General features: G+C 45.1%; 1 pseudogene; it reads left to right on the top strand.

The window, feature by feature from the left end:
• Positions 1 to 3,640: 3,640 nt before the first annotated feature.
• On the top strand, positions 3,641 to 4,499 carry LOC123789317 (ADP/ATP translocase 2 pseudogene; annotated as a pseudogene).
• Positions 4,500 to 13,984: the final 9,485 nt, after the last annotated feature.

Here is a 13,984-nt window from a genome sequence, read left to right as displayed (position 1 = left end):
CCAGAGCCTTCCTCAGACATCTTTCCTCTTCATCCCTCCTTCCCGACCTGGCTTTTCAGTGGATGCCTAGGCATTAGCAATTTATTGTACTCTCAAAGACAGACTTCCCGGGTTGTCTCTCTCTATTTGAAATACTCACGGATACTTTCTTTTGGAACCCGGGTTTGGATCTCCTTTCTTGGTTCTCCCCTCTTCTGATCTTACAGACTTCTAAGTCCCAGAGCCCTTACTGGCGAGACGACAGGCACAGCAGGATCCGGCACGGCGCCTACGACAGAACGACAGAACGTGCTCGCGTTCTTCTGGCTCGTGACCATCGGATCCGGCTTCTCTGTGGAGAAGTAGGCTGCACGCAGGCTGAAGGGGGCGAAGGGCGTCCGGAGTTCTTCGTCAGGAGGTTGATCTGACCTCTTTAACCAGGAAACTGATGGCAGGTGCATTCTATGAGAGCAAATTTTGTTCCTGCTGTCTCCCCAAGCCCGTGAAGACCTAGAGTCTAGCCCAGTAGGAGATAGTAATTCTGAGAAATCACAAGGATGGTGGCTAATCCACTTTGAAGCTTTCATTTGCCTGCCATGTATTATTCTAAATGACTTCTATGCATTATGTCAGGCTTTAAACGAGCTCGTGAGTGGAGACGACTAGCATTCTTATTTGACTATTAGAAACCCCAAGTCTTAGAGCGGTGATGGTGATGTTCTTCTCTAAAGTAAGGCAGTGGGAAAGTGGCGGGTTTGTGGAATGTTCTTCTCTAAAGTAAGGCAGTGGGAAAGTGGCGGGTTTGTGGAATGAACCAGCGAGTGAATATCTGACACCCAGTGTGCGTGCTCCAGTGTGCGCCTCCTTCAAAATCATTTCCTTATAGTCCAAGATCTTGAATTTTCTTTATCTAGACCTTGAATTTTCCCGATGCATGCAAAGAACACATCGCCCCCAGCTTCTGAGGACGAGCTGTGGCCACCTGTGTCTGTCCCTGGTCACGGTTCCATTTTGGCTTCTTTTGAGCCAGACTCACACCCTTATCACCCTGCGGCATCTGATCCTAAGGATTTGGCTCTGTCTCTTGTTTATCATTCTACTCCTGATTTTTTAAGTTTATATCTGGTCTCTGGCACGTGACTTTGAGCCTTCTCTTCGGGGCCAGATCTTGGACTTGCCCCATAGGTCTCGGAAAGGGTAGTACTGTGCTTAAGAGTGAAGGCTCAGAAATGAAGCTGCTGGGATTTATCTCCCAGCTTTGGCACTCACCACCGTGTGACCTTGGGCAAGTCCAATGAACTCTCCAAAGACTCAGTTTCCTTATCTGTAAAGTGGGAATGATTAATGGGAATTGTGAGAGTACCGTTTGATAACCCAGGCGGAGTACTTAGAGTGCCCGACAGATCGTAAGCCTTTGCTCATTTGTTCATTTATTTATTCAGCAAGGATTCATTGAGAGCCTCTTATGTGCCAGGTGCCACTCTACTTCTGGGACTATAGCAGTGAACCAAACAGACATAAATCTCTACCTTCTTGCGACTTAAATCCTATTATGAGTCTGTGTAATAGCAGAAAACAAGTTAAATAAGGACATACGTACATTACATTAAATAATGATAAATGATAAGAAGAAAAATAAAGCAAGAAAAAAGAGAATGTGTTGGGGGACTGGTTTGTGACTTTAACTAGGGGATTTAAGGAGGCCTCATTAAGATATTTGAATAAAGACTGAACGAGGCGGAGCAAACAGCCAGGCAGTTTTCTCAGGACCAAGTGTACCAGGCTGAAGGAACAATCCGTGCAAAGACCCTGAGGCAAGAGGTCTGGTGGGTTAGTGAAAAAGTAAGGAGATCAGTGTAGCTAGAGTAACAGAATTTGCAGAGGGATCGCACATAGGGTGAGAGATGTGTCACAAAAGATAACATGTTCTTTGCCCAAGCAACAGTCCGGATGTAATCTTCACTTACCGAGATGGAGATAATGGAGGGAGGAGCAGGTATGGGGGGAGGGTAGGTTGATGGGGGGGGTGGTTGTTGTGGGTAAGGTCAGGACCTCAATTTTGGACAGTCGCCTTTGAGATGCCAATTACACAACCACAGTGAGATGTTGGGGAGGCGTTTGGAGTTCAGGAGAAAGGTCTAGGCTGAGATGGAAATCAGCAGCCTGTCCTTGGTAGTGAAAGTCATGAAACTGAATGAGATGGTCAGAGAAGTGAGTTTAGTTAGAAAAGAGAAGAGACGGATGTATGGATGCCGGGGAGATAAGTAAGCATTCTGAAAATGTAGCTGCTGGCATTATTATCATAATTGCCCCACCCCCCTTGTCCTTACCTGAGGTCCACCCGCACTCCAGCTCTCTGGGTCTCCATTAAGGAGCCATTTGGAAGAATCCCACTTAGCGCCGTGTCTTTCAGTTTCTCTCCAGGACAGCACTGCAACTGTAGACATTGCTTCCGGCTCTGGCCAGCCGCCTGGACGCAGTGTGTCCTGCTGATCCGTTCAGCTGCAGCTCCTAGATACAGAATGCCAAGGTATGAAGATATATTCTATTTATCCTTTTCAGTATGATTAGATATTCGGGATTTTTTCAGATTTTGCTTTTATGAACAATGTTTCTATGAATATTGTATATATCTCCTTATATGTGTAAAAGTTTCTCTATTACGTATACCCAGGAGGGCACCTGTGGGGTATAGAGGATGTGGTGTGTGACTTTGTTACGTACTGTCGAACTGTTTCCACAAGGATTGTGCTCCCACTGGCAGTGTATGAGTGCTTCTGTGGCTAAATATCTTCATTAGGAAGATACTTGGGATTGTCAGATATTTTAAAATTTGCAAAAGCAGGGAGGCGTAACATGCCATCTGATTTTGACTTCAATTTCTTTTGTCTTAATTATGAATGACACTGGACATCTCTTATATCTTTTTTTTTTTTTTTACCATAAGCATTTCCTCTTGTCTGAAATGACCAGTATATATTTTGTCCTTTTTTTCTTTAGAGGAGTTCTTCATAAATTCTAGATAACTATCTTTTATTGATTATTTATATTGTAAGTATTTTCTCAGTTTGTAGCTTGTGGCCAGTTTGAATCATTACCGCCTTGCTGCGCTATTCCGCTCATTCATTGACCTACCCCTGGTCCATTTCCACACCGGCTTGTCTTGTCATGCTTTTCATAGTGTCTTTTGATGAGCAGAAGGCCCACATTCTAGTGTGGTAAAATGTGGCTTTCCTGCCCTCCTGCTTTGGTGATTTTGACTCTTGCCTAAGAGATCCTTCTTTTCTTCTGTATTGTAAAGATATTTGATATTGCCTTCTAAAGGTTTTCTGGTTTTGGCTTCCACGAAGTCTTTAGTTTTCCACAGATGTGTAATACATGCTCCTTGATAACGGAGCTTTCGTATATGCAGGAGTTTGCTTCTGGTCTCCGGTCTGCTCCATTGGTCTTGACATCTGCAAGGACAAGTGTCCCCATAGTGTTCTTCTTTAGCATTGTCTTGGCTCTTATCTCGAAAAGCCATTTGCTTTTCTGCATAAATTTTAGGATCTAATTGTCAAGTTCTCAAAAAATATTCTGTAGTGATTCTGATTAGATTTAGGGGACCATTGATATCTTTACGGACCACTCCGCAGTGGCCTGCCTCCTCTCTCCTTTCAACATGACAGATGCCTCTGTGTCCTTTGCCAAGGACTTGCTGGTGGGTGGAGAGGCCAAGGCCATCTCCGAGACCGTGGCTGCACCCACCCCGTGGGTCAAGCTGCTGCCGCAAATCACTGCAGATAAGCAACAGAAGGGCGTTATAGACTGCGCGATTCACACCCCCAAGGAGCAGGGAGTCCTGTCCTTCTGGCATGGTAACCTAGCCAATGTCATCAGATGCTTTCCCACCCCGGTTCTCAACTTTGCCTTCAAAGGTAAATACGAAGATAAAGACAAGCAGATCTTCCTGGGTGGTGTGGACAAAGAACCCAGTTTTGGTGCTCCTCTGCAGGGAATCTGGCGTCAGGTGGTGCTGCTGGGACCACATCCTTGGGTTTTGTGTATCCTCTTGATTTTGCCCGTACCTGTCTAGTAGCCGATATGGGCAAAGCTGGAGCTGAAAGGGAATTCTGAAGCCTCGTGACTGCCTGGCGAAGATCTACAAGTCTGGTGGGATGAAGGGCCTGTACCAAGGCTTTCACGAGTCTGTGCAGAGCATTCTCATCTCCGGGGCTGCCTGACGCTGCAAAGGGAATGCTTCCAGATCCCAAGAACACTCACATCTTTATCAGCTGGATGATCGCACAACCGTCACAGCGGTGGCTGGGTCGACTTCCTCTGCATTTGACGCTGTTGGTCACTGTATGATGGTGCAGTCAGGGTGCATCACGTCCACGGGCACACTTGACTGCTGGCGGAAGGCTGCTCGTGATGAAGGAGCCAAAGCTTTTTTCAAGGGTGCGTGGTGCAATGTCCTCAGAGGCATGGGTGGTGAGTTTGTGCTTGTTTTGTATGATGAAATCAGGAAGGTCACATAAGTTAGTGCCTAGATATTCCCCTTGTGAACAGGCATGTTGTATTATATAACATATCTTGAGCATTCTTTTTTTTTTTTTAAGACTTCTTTATTTATTTGAGAGAGAGAGCGTGCACGCAAGCAGGGGGAGGAGCAGCGGGAGAGAGAGAATCCTAAGCAGACTCCACGCTGAGCTCAACCCCACAACCCTGGGATCATGACCTGAGCTGAAATCATCGGTTGGATGCTTAACTGACTGAGCCCCCCGGGCGCCCCCGTCTTGCGCATTCTTGACAGACTGTTGGCTGGTTATCAATGGCAGCTATTGCTGGTTGAAAATGGGAAGCAGTAATATTCATCTGACCAGTTTTCTCTTAAAGCCATTTCCATGATGATGGGACTTAATTATATTTTTTATTCTAGTCACTCCTGATAAATACATTTGAAGAAATAAAAAATATCTGCAACAAAAAAAGAAGGCTTTACAGACTGCTTGTTAATTTGTTCCCACTGAATCTGTTCTTCCTACTCATGAGCTTATGGCTGCCATTTGAAGACTCTCTCACCCTTCTTGGCAGCTAGTTTTGGCTGTGTGCGGCAGAGCACTCGCAAATTGATTGCCATTATTTCCTTCTCTGTATCTACACGTGACTTTACGGTTCTCCTTCCAATAAATAGAATATTTCTCCTCCCTTGGAATATGAGCCGGCATTATGAGTTGCTTTCCCTAATAGAATGCAGTGGGTATGATACTGGGTCATTGCTGAGCCTAGACCTCAATCAGACTTTTGTGCCATCGCTCTCCCTTGGAAATTTGCCACTGTCTGTAAACAAGCCTGGGCTAGCCTGCTGGATGGAAGAGACACAGGGTTAGTCACCTCATATCCAGGCTTTGCTGCGTACTAATCTTTTGACCTTAAGCAACATGCCTCAGGCTCCTCATCTCTAAAATGGGGAATCATAATAATACCTACCAAATAGTGTGGTTGTAAGGATTAAGTGAGTTAACATATGTAAAGCACTTAGACGAGGGTTTGGCACATGATAGACTCTCTGAGTGTCTGTAATTACCATTAGAAGGCAAAAGATTGCATATTTTGGGCTTATATGGAGAAAACAAATCCATTTGCCTAGAATATAGACTGTGTGATGAGTTGGAAAGAAAGGGCTGGGAAGGTGGGAAGCAGCAAGACTGTGGTCACCTTGAATGCCTGCCTCAGGCATAAAAAAAGATTTTTATTCTACAGGTATTAGAGACCCATTGGAAGTGTTGAGCATTTAAGAAACATCCTCAATGTATCCAAATACTTAGATAAGTTCTCACATTAAATAGTTTTCCATAATTTTATCAATTTCTCTAACGGGAGACTTACGGGAGATCCATTTGATGGCGAGGAATCCTGAAGTGTTCATTTATTTTGTAGTGGGTATAGTTGGATGGGTCTGTTCATATTCACGTGGTTGAATAGCTGCTGCTTTCGCACGAAAGCAAAAGAATCTGGTGCAGTTTATGCTTGAGAATCGGGCAACTTACAGCTGGCCACGAAGCAGTGTTGAAGACGTACCCCCTTGGTCGTTGCCAGAGCTGTGATAAATAGTCAATATGTTTATATACAGCTTCAACAGAGATTTGCTTTGCCTGCATTTTATGCAAGAAATAAAACAAGCAAACAGGAGACACGATCCCCCTGTTCTGAAGCATACAGTCCATTGAGCAGTAACGACAAACAGCACCTGCATGACGATAGCAAGATACATGCTACACCGTAAGAGCGTCCATTGGATATTTGGTTTTAGAGAGATGTGAAAGCTGAGATCTGGTGGCTGATTCAGAACTTGCCAGGGAAAAAGAGGTGGTGGGTTTCAGACGGAGGGAACAGAATTTGTAGAGGCCTGGAAGCAAGAAAAAACATGGAGAAGATTTTATAAATATGTGTATATGGGGGGGGATATCTCTCATCAATGTTAATATTCTCACGTGCTGCTCTTGAAGTTCCATTAGGGACAGCGTCACAAAGCCAGGTGGGCTGCATGAAGCCTGCAGGCTGTGGGCTGCTTCTCAGTATACAAGATTCTTACCTAACTACCCTTTGGTAGGGGAAACACGCCGAAGGAATAAATCTCTAAGAGCCTAAGGAGGTAGTGTGGCGGCACAGGGCAGGCTGCCCCCAAAGGTGCCACTTTAGCAAAGTTATTATTTGGAATTAAAGTTACTTAGGAAACAGCCAGTGCAAGAACATTCGGACCACTCCCGGCTTTGGCTCCAGAAAGCGGGAAATAAATCTCCCATGGGAAACGTACCCTCCCTGCACTGCGAGGTACGGGGACATCCATTTTGTCCGAGATGGGGAACACAGGGCCAAAGAAGCCTATCTGAACAAATCCTGTGACCTTTACTAATTTACTACTCCAGCCTCCAGCCAAATTCTGTTTAGAACTCCTTACTAATTGAAGCTCTTGAACACAAATTTTCTTTGTTCTGTCAATTCCTCACAGATTTATGTTTCTTTGTCTAAAAAGTATAAAAGCGTCTGCCTTGGTCATTTCTTTAGGTCTCAATTTTATTACTTGGCTTGTGTGTGCATATCATTAAACTTTGCTTTACGACTTTGAAACCCAAGTGAGAAGGAAGGGTATCCATGGAAGCGTATCCAAGATTTGGATGTGGAAGAAAAAGAGGTCAAGCTAGAGTCTTAGGAGTTGTGCCAACCAATTCACAGGTGGGGGGCTTTGTGTACTATTAAATATACGTGTACTGCCAGACACAGAGAATTTCAAACACAGGGTGCTCTAGGGTATTTGGTTTTATAATATTAGATTAACCACCTGTTCTCTAATGCTTTATGTTGATGGCTCTGCCTGGCCTATGGTAAGGGCTCAATAAATATCAGCTGCTATTGTCATTTTATCATTATTAAGAACAACATATGATTCAGGGAGCCTGGGTGGCTCTGTTGGTTAAGGGGTGGAATTCTTGATTTCGGTTCAGGTCATGATCTCAGGGTTTTGAGATCGAGCCCCCTGTCAGGCTCCATGCTGGGCGTGGAGCCTGCTTAAGATTCTCTCTCACCCTCTGCCCCTTTCCCCTGCCAGCCCCACTCTCTCTCATGCTCACATACTCTCACTAAAAAAAAAAAAAAAAATCAAAAATTAAAAAAAAAAGAACATATGATTCAAGGTAATATAATAATGGAATCGTGTAGAAGGCCCCAATTGGAAAACCCTGCAAGTGTAGTTGGCTCTTGATTCTTTTTTCTTTTTCCCATAGTTATTTTATTATTCATGGCTATTTCTACACAAAGAGGGTTCAGAAGGATGTGACTCAGGTCCAGTGAAAGATTAGTGTTGGGAGCTGTGTAATTCTGATCCCCTGAACAAGCCCCAATTCCATCACCTCCCCAAAACAGTGAGTGCTGCTGAATTACGCACCAGGATATTTTTCATAAAGCTGCCAAGAGGGGACTGCTCAAGTTATGGCACCGAAACTGTTGTCTATATTACTAAAATTAGATCAGATTGGCTCAAATATTAAAGCAAGTTTGCTACTCTGATTAGAGTGTATTTAAAAAATATATTCTAGGATGGATCGATACAAAAATATAAGGCTAGCTACACGTAAATTTGGGAAGAAAAAACACCCAGATCCCGGAGCTATTGGGAAGACTTAGAGACAGAAATAAAACAAACCCTCCTCCTCTACTCTCCCACCCCTCAGTTCATCAATACAAGAACCCCCCCCCCACAAAAAAACAAAACAAAACAAAAAAAAACAACCCTTCGGATTTTCCAGATTATGAAGAAGGAAAAATTTTTATTTTATTTTATTATTTGGTAGATGAAATGGGAGGAAAAATTTATAATGAGTCTTATATGTTGTATTTATCATAAATAGATTTTTTTTTCAGGGAAATTTGCACCATGTTTATGAAGCACAGAAGTTAAATGGTATAACTCATATGTATTTGGCATCTTCTAAATACAGATACTAAGCAAGGAATACAGGGGATAGTGGGGCTACAGCTGTGAACGACAGACAAGCTGGCTTACTGTTTAAAGGAGGAGATAATCGGAATCAAATGACCACACAAGGAAATGTCAAAATGTAACTGTGGTAAGTGCTGCAGATGAGAAACATCTGCCCCTTCGAGATCAGGTAGCGGCACCCTTGACCCTGTTTGGGGCTGGTAGTGTTGACTGAGTTCTGGAGGATAAACAGGAATTAAATAGATAAGGAGCGCGGGCTGTGGGGCTGGGCGAGAGTGACCGGGAGAAAAAGAGCACATGCAGACTTTCTGTCAGAAGGAGCTGATGTGTTCGAGGCACTGGGCGCAGGAACATGCGGCAGAGCTCAGGCTGTGGGAGTGAGCGCTGAGCCCAAGGCAACGGGGGTCTACACAGGCAGCAGAAGTCAGTAATCGAAGCCCTACTTTTAAGCTGGCGCATGACTCCTTGGGAAAAAGGACTACATTTCTCAGCTCTTTTTTGGCTAGGTTTAGCCCACTGAAATTTACGCAGAAATACTGACGGCAACTTCCAGGAAGCGTCTTTAAAACGGAAAGACAGGCCCCGCCCTTGTGTCCGTCCTTCCTGTTGGTAAAAATTTGGAGAGAGCAGCCATTTTGAAACATGCAGTGACCTTGGGTTAGCAGTTCCCTGCGTGGCGGAGCAACAAGATGGAGGGAACCCAAGTTCCTCACACTGCGAAGAATCATACAGGACTTGGCCTGACCACCTAGACTTTTTGGAGAGAGAAAGAAAACTATCCTCTCCTGTGTAAGCCACTGATATTCCGTTTTTTTCTGTGACTCACAGATGAGCTACTTCTAACAGGTTAAATGTGGGGCCTAAGAAGTCTGGAATTGTCTGGTCAGACGCACAGAATTCTTCTCCTTGAGCGTGCCCCGCTGCTGCTGAGTTCTTTGCGCATGCCTACGGAGGGAAGGAGACTGCTGCCAGTCGGAAGTTCTACTTGGTCCTTGGCTCCATTTAGCACTGCTGTGAGGCAGTCGCTAAATCTTACCAGGGTAGGATCCTGAGAAATATTTAGGCGAAGTGTGAAAACCGAACTATTGTATGATAAAGTTAGAAAAATATTCCACATAACGCAAGAATGTCTTTTAGTTAGGTAAAGTACGTTTTAGTTAGGCGAAGCCTCCTTACCTGAGGAGGTAGAGATTCTGGAGGAGTGGATGTCAGTCAAAGAGAAGACAGAATCCAGGAGGCAGGAGAAAAGTTCCATGCCCTTCCCTCAGTCTGTGCAGATCCTGGTGAACTATTGGCTGTACTTCGAAGGGCAGAGAGCCCTGGATAAAATGCATGCTACATAGCATAATTTCATGTTTCTTAGGCTGCGCCAACTTGAGGCAGTGTTTTTCAAATTTTCTCTAAGCCGTGGAATACTTTCTTCAGTCAAAGCTTACTTGGAAGCCATACGTGCATAAAGTTGGCGGGCCTGCTGCTTTTCTGATTGGCAGAGACATCTGGGACACAGGGGCCTGCCTGAATCCCCTCCAGATCTCCCTCCGGTTGTGGCTTTCAGAGGGGCTGTAGCAGGACACCTTAGGGCTCCAAGAAACACAGTTTAAAAAACCATCTGGGGCTCCTAAAGGGAGCACGGTAATAGTTACCAAATTGCTTTTTTTTTTTTTTTTTTTTTCCTGGCTCTATCCTGACTTTCTTTGGAAAAAGTCTAGCCCGCTCCAATTCTTCCCATTTTTTTCTGGGCATTTCTGAATGGTATCAGCTAAAATGTTACCTCCTCGAAGAGGCCTTTCCGGATTACCCTGTCTGGAGTAGCATTCCTCAATTACTCTTTACCAAATCACCACGTTTGAAATATGTATTTGTAGGACTTTCCATTCTCAGACAGTTTCCTGGTTGTTTATTCACCAGTGTGTTAATCTCTTTCTTCCTTGTAAGATAAGCTCTATGAGAGTCTTTGTATTGTTTACCGCTCTATCCCCAGTACCTGGCGTAGTGTTTGGCATAGTGAATGTGCCCAGTAAATATTTTTTTGCAAATATGTTACTTTCCTGGAATTGCCTTTACAAATTACCATAAGCTGGGGCGCCTGGGTGGCTCAGTCGGTTGAGCATCCGACTCTTGTTTTTGGCTCAGGTTGTCAGAGCCTCCTATGGGCTCTGTGCTCAGTGGGGATTCTGCTTGGGATGCTCTCTCCCTCACCCTCTGCTCCTCCGCTGCTTGCATGAGCTCTTCTCTCTCTAAAATAAATAAATCTTAGAAAAATCACCCTATGCTGATGGCTTAAAACAGTTGCGATCTCTCAGAGAAAGACAATTATCATATGACCTCACTGATGTGTGGAATTTGAGAAACAAGGCAGAAGATCATAGGGGAAGAGAAGACAAAATGTAACAAGATGAAACCAGAGAGGGAGACAAACCATAAGAGACTCTTAATCTCGGGAAACAAACTGAGGGTTACTGGAGGGGAGGGGGGAGGGAGGGCTGGGGTGGCTAGGTGATGGACATTGGGGAGGGTAGTGTTGTGGTGAGTGTGTGATGAATCACAGACCTGTACCCCGAAACAAATAATACATTATATGTTAATAATTTAAAAAATGCAACAAAATAACCTGAAAAAAAAAACCCCCACACAATAGCAATCTATTCTTTCACAGTTCTGGAGGCCAGAAGTCTGAAATCAAGGTGCTGGTAGGTCATGCTGCCTCCGAAGGGTTTGTGAGGAGAGGTCTTTCCTGGTCTTTTCTAGCTTCTGGTGGTTCCAGGAGTTCTGGCATTGTGGCTAAGTAACTCCAATCTCTGCCTCAGTGTTCACAGGGCCTTCTCCCCTACCCCTCTGTCTTTCCTCTGTGGTCAGTTGTCATGGGACTTAGGGTCCACCCAGATAATCCAGGATGGTCTCATCTCAAGATCCTTAACTTCATTGCAACTGAAAACTTCATTACAAATGAAACTTCATTACCACTTTTTTAAAATAAGGTCATGTCCACAGGCTGAGAGTGGTTGAATACGGACATCTATTTTGGGGGGGGGGCACCATTCCATCCACCATAGCAAGGACGCTTGAAGGATACATGAATGAACAAATTAACTGGCTCCTTGGCTCCTATGTTGTCTGCAGTTTGCCTCTTCTGCTCTTGTCTGGGGTCATGTTTCCTGTCATGCTGATGCCCCAAAGTGATAGTCGTACCTCCAGTGGCCACTAGAGCAGGGCAGTCAGCAGGGACACTAAGGTGACAACTTTCTGAAGATGGGGTCCTTAATGGCTAAGCCCAGGATGCTGTCTCTGGGCACTCCTGAAACAGTGCTTCTTCTCACGGAAGGTGTCACAGCTGGGGACTTGGTATCTCGAACTGCTGAAGGAGGGGTGAGCCTTGGGCGTCATCATTGCAAAGAGCAAGGGGAAGGCTTGGAGGGCTGAGCAGGAGATTAATCTGAGTGACAGAAGCTATGCTGTGTTCAAGGTCACCCCCACCAGCCCTCCTTCAAACGAACTTGTATCCCCCAGTCTTTCCCCAAAGGAAAATTCCTACCCAGGAGTGTCTTGGTACTTTGTGTAGATAAATTCTTGTTGGGTCGGTCTCTGTTGTCCAGACACCGCTGGAGCCGAGGCTGAACCTTTTATTATTTATTCTTAGCATTATGCAGCTTTTTTGTTTATCTCCTCTAGGGTCAGAGGGACCAGGACTCCGGAAGCAGAAACACACGAGCTACAACAGTTTGTTTACCAGCGGGACCCCCTTGACTTAGTGTTCTCTCCCTTCTTCTGTGTCTGCAGACATGGACTAAGGAGAAGGCCCCTGCACGCAGTCACAGTGACGCCGTCCTCATGAAAAGCAGGGCTCAGCGAGGACCCTCTAGTACTTTCTCCTGTCCTATTTTAATTGGCTTGCTCTGCCTCCTGCTTTCCTGTGGAGGATTACCAGGCACATTTCAGATGCCTCTCCCAACCAGACGTCATCTTTTTGATGTCCATGTCACATATGACTCCGATGTCTAAACCTGAGGGCTGTTTCGGTGTTAAAGTGGTTGCCTTCTTATCCCACTAACTTCTGAGAAAAAAACCCTGGTTACTGAGGGAAAGAAAACAAACACAATTGACTCCTAGGTATTTTCCCTGAGGCCATAAGCTTTTTTCTTTTCGTAGAGAAACCTATGACTCCAGATGACCACTAGGGGTCCCCAGCAGGCTTTTTCAATGCACCAGGGGCGCCAGACTCCCCGCCCCGCCCGTTTCTTCCCACGGCTGGGGGGGAGGGGAGCAGAAACATCGTGAAGCTGTGACGTCAGCCAGCCCGAGCCGTGTTGTGGCCGTGCCCATTGGTATAACTAAGCCTCGGAGGAGCCGGGCCTGGTGCTTTCCCCGCCAGCCCAATTTTCAGCTTAAATCATTGCCCTAATGTTATTTTAATGTGTTTTGGGGCCCCGGTGGGGAGAGTGGGTGGCAAGGGAACAGCATTTAATCTCCTTTGGAGTTTGAAATGTGCCTGACACTTCTTGAGTGGTCGGCTGAATCAGAGAATCTATAATCCTTGAAGTAGCAGCAACTTTGGGAGACCTTTTCCTTTTTGGGCGAAGCTCATGGCAAAGGTACATTTTTGCTAGGGGGAGAAGAAAAAAGGAAATCAGCATTTATTAAATGGCAGAGTACCATGCTCTTTACTTTCATGATATTATTTAATCTTCAAAGTAACCTCATGAGGTGGGGGTTGTTCTTAATATGCAGATTAGGAAGGAGACATGCAAGGGGCTGAAGCAATTTATCTACTGCTATGCTGCTAAGGGGGGTCGTGCCCCCCCCCCCCCCAGGTCAGGCTGGAAGTTCAGGTGTGCCACACTCCTTGTCCCCGAGCCCTCGGCCTTGTGGTTCGACTGTGAGGGCTCTTGCAAAGGAGTGTATTCCAAGTACACAACCCAATCTCTTTCTATAAAGGTGAAGCAGTACTTCTGTGAATAATACAATGAAAAGTCTAAATGTAATTAACCAAATGCTTATGAAGCATCTTTAATTCACCAGGCACCCTGTCTGCTAGAGGTTCAGGCAAGGGCCACAGGTGTTTCATTCAGGATAAGAAAAAAAGAACTACTGGGGTGCCTGGCTGGCTCGGTCGGTAGAGAATAGGACTCTTGACCTTGGGGTTGTGAGTTCAAGACCCACACTGGGCATAGAGTTTACAAAGAGAAAAAAAAAAAGAACTGTTTTAGGGAAAACGGGTTATTTTGACCTAGATTGGCTAGGTCTACATGAAGTCAGTCAAGGGAAGAGATCAATTATCTGATGAATGAACAGAAACTCAATATTCTCTGCCACAGCGCCAAGAGAAGGGTAGCTTGACAAAGAAGAATGTAGAATGTACGACGCTTAACGTATGGAGAAAAGTGCCAGTCAATACTCTGGAAATTCAGCATCAGGGGAAAAATATAAAGGTCTATTTTAATCAATTCTGTTACAGGGTCCAGCCCAGTGCCTGGTGCCGAGGACGGTCTCCTTCAGTGTTGACCCAGAGTTAAATGATATTTTTAA

The sequence above is a fragment of the Ursus americanus genome, chromosome 8 (assembly GCF_024610735.1).
Source record: "Ursus americanus isolate L20-20 chromosome 8, mUrsAme1.1.p, whole genome shotgun sequence".
Classification (NCBI taxonomy): Eukaryota; Metazoa; Chordata; class Mammalia; order Carnivora; family Ursidae; genus Ursus; species Ursus americanus.
Note: the sequence above shows the minus strand (reverse complement) of the source record. Positions and strands in the feature narration are given on the sequence as shown.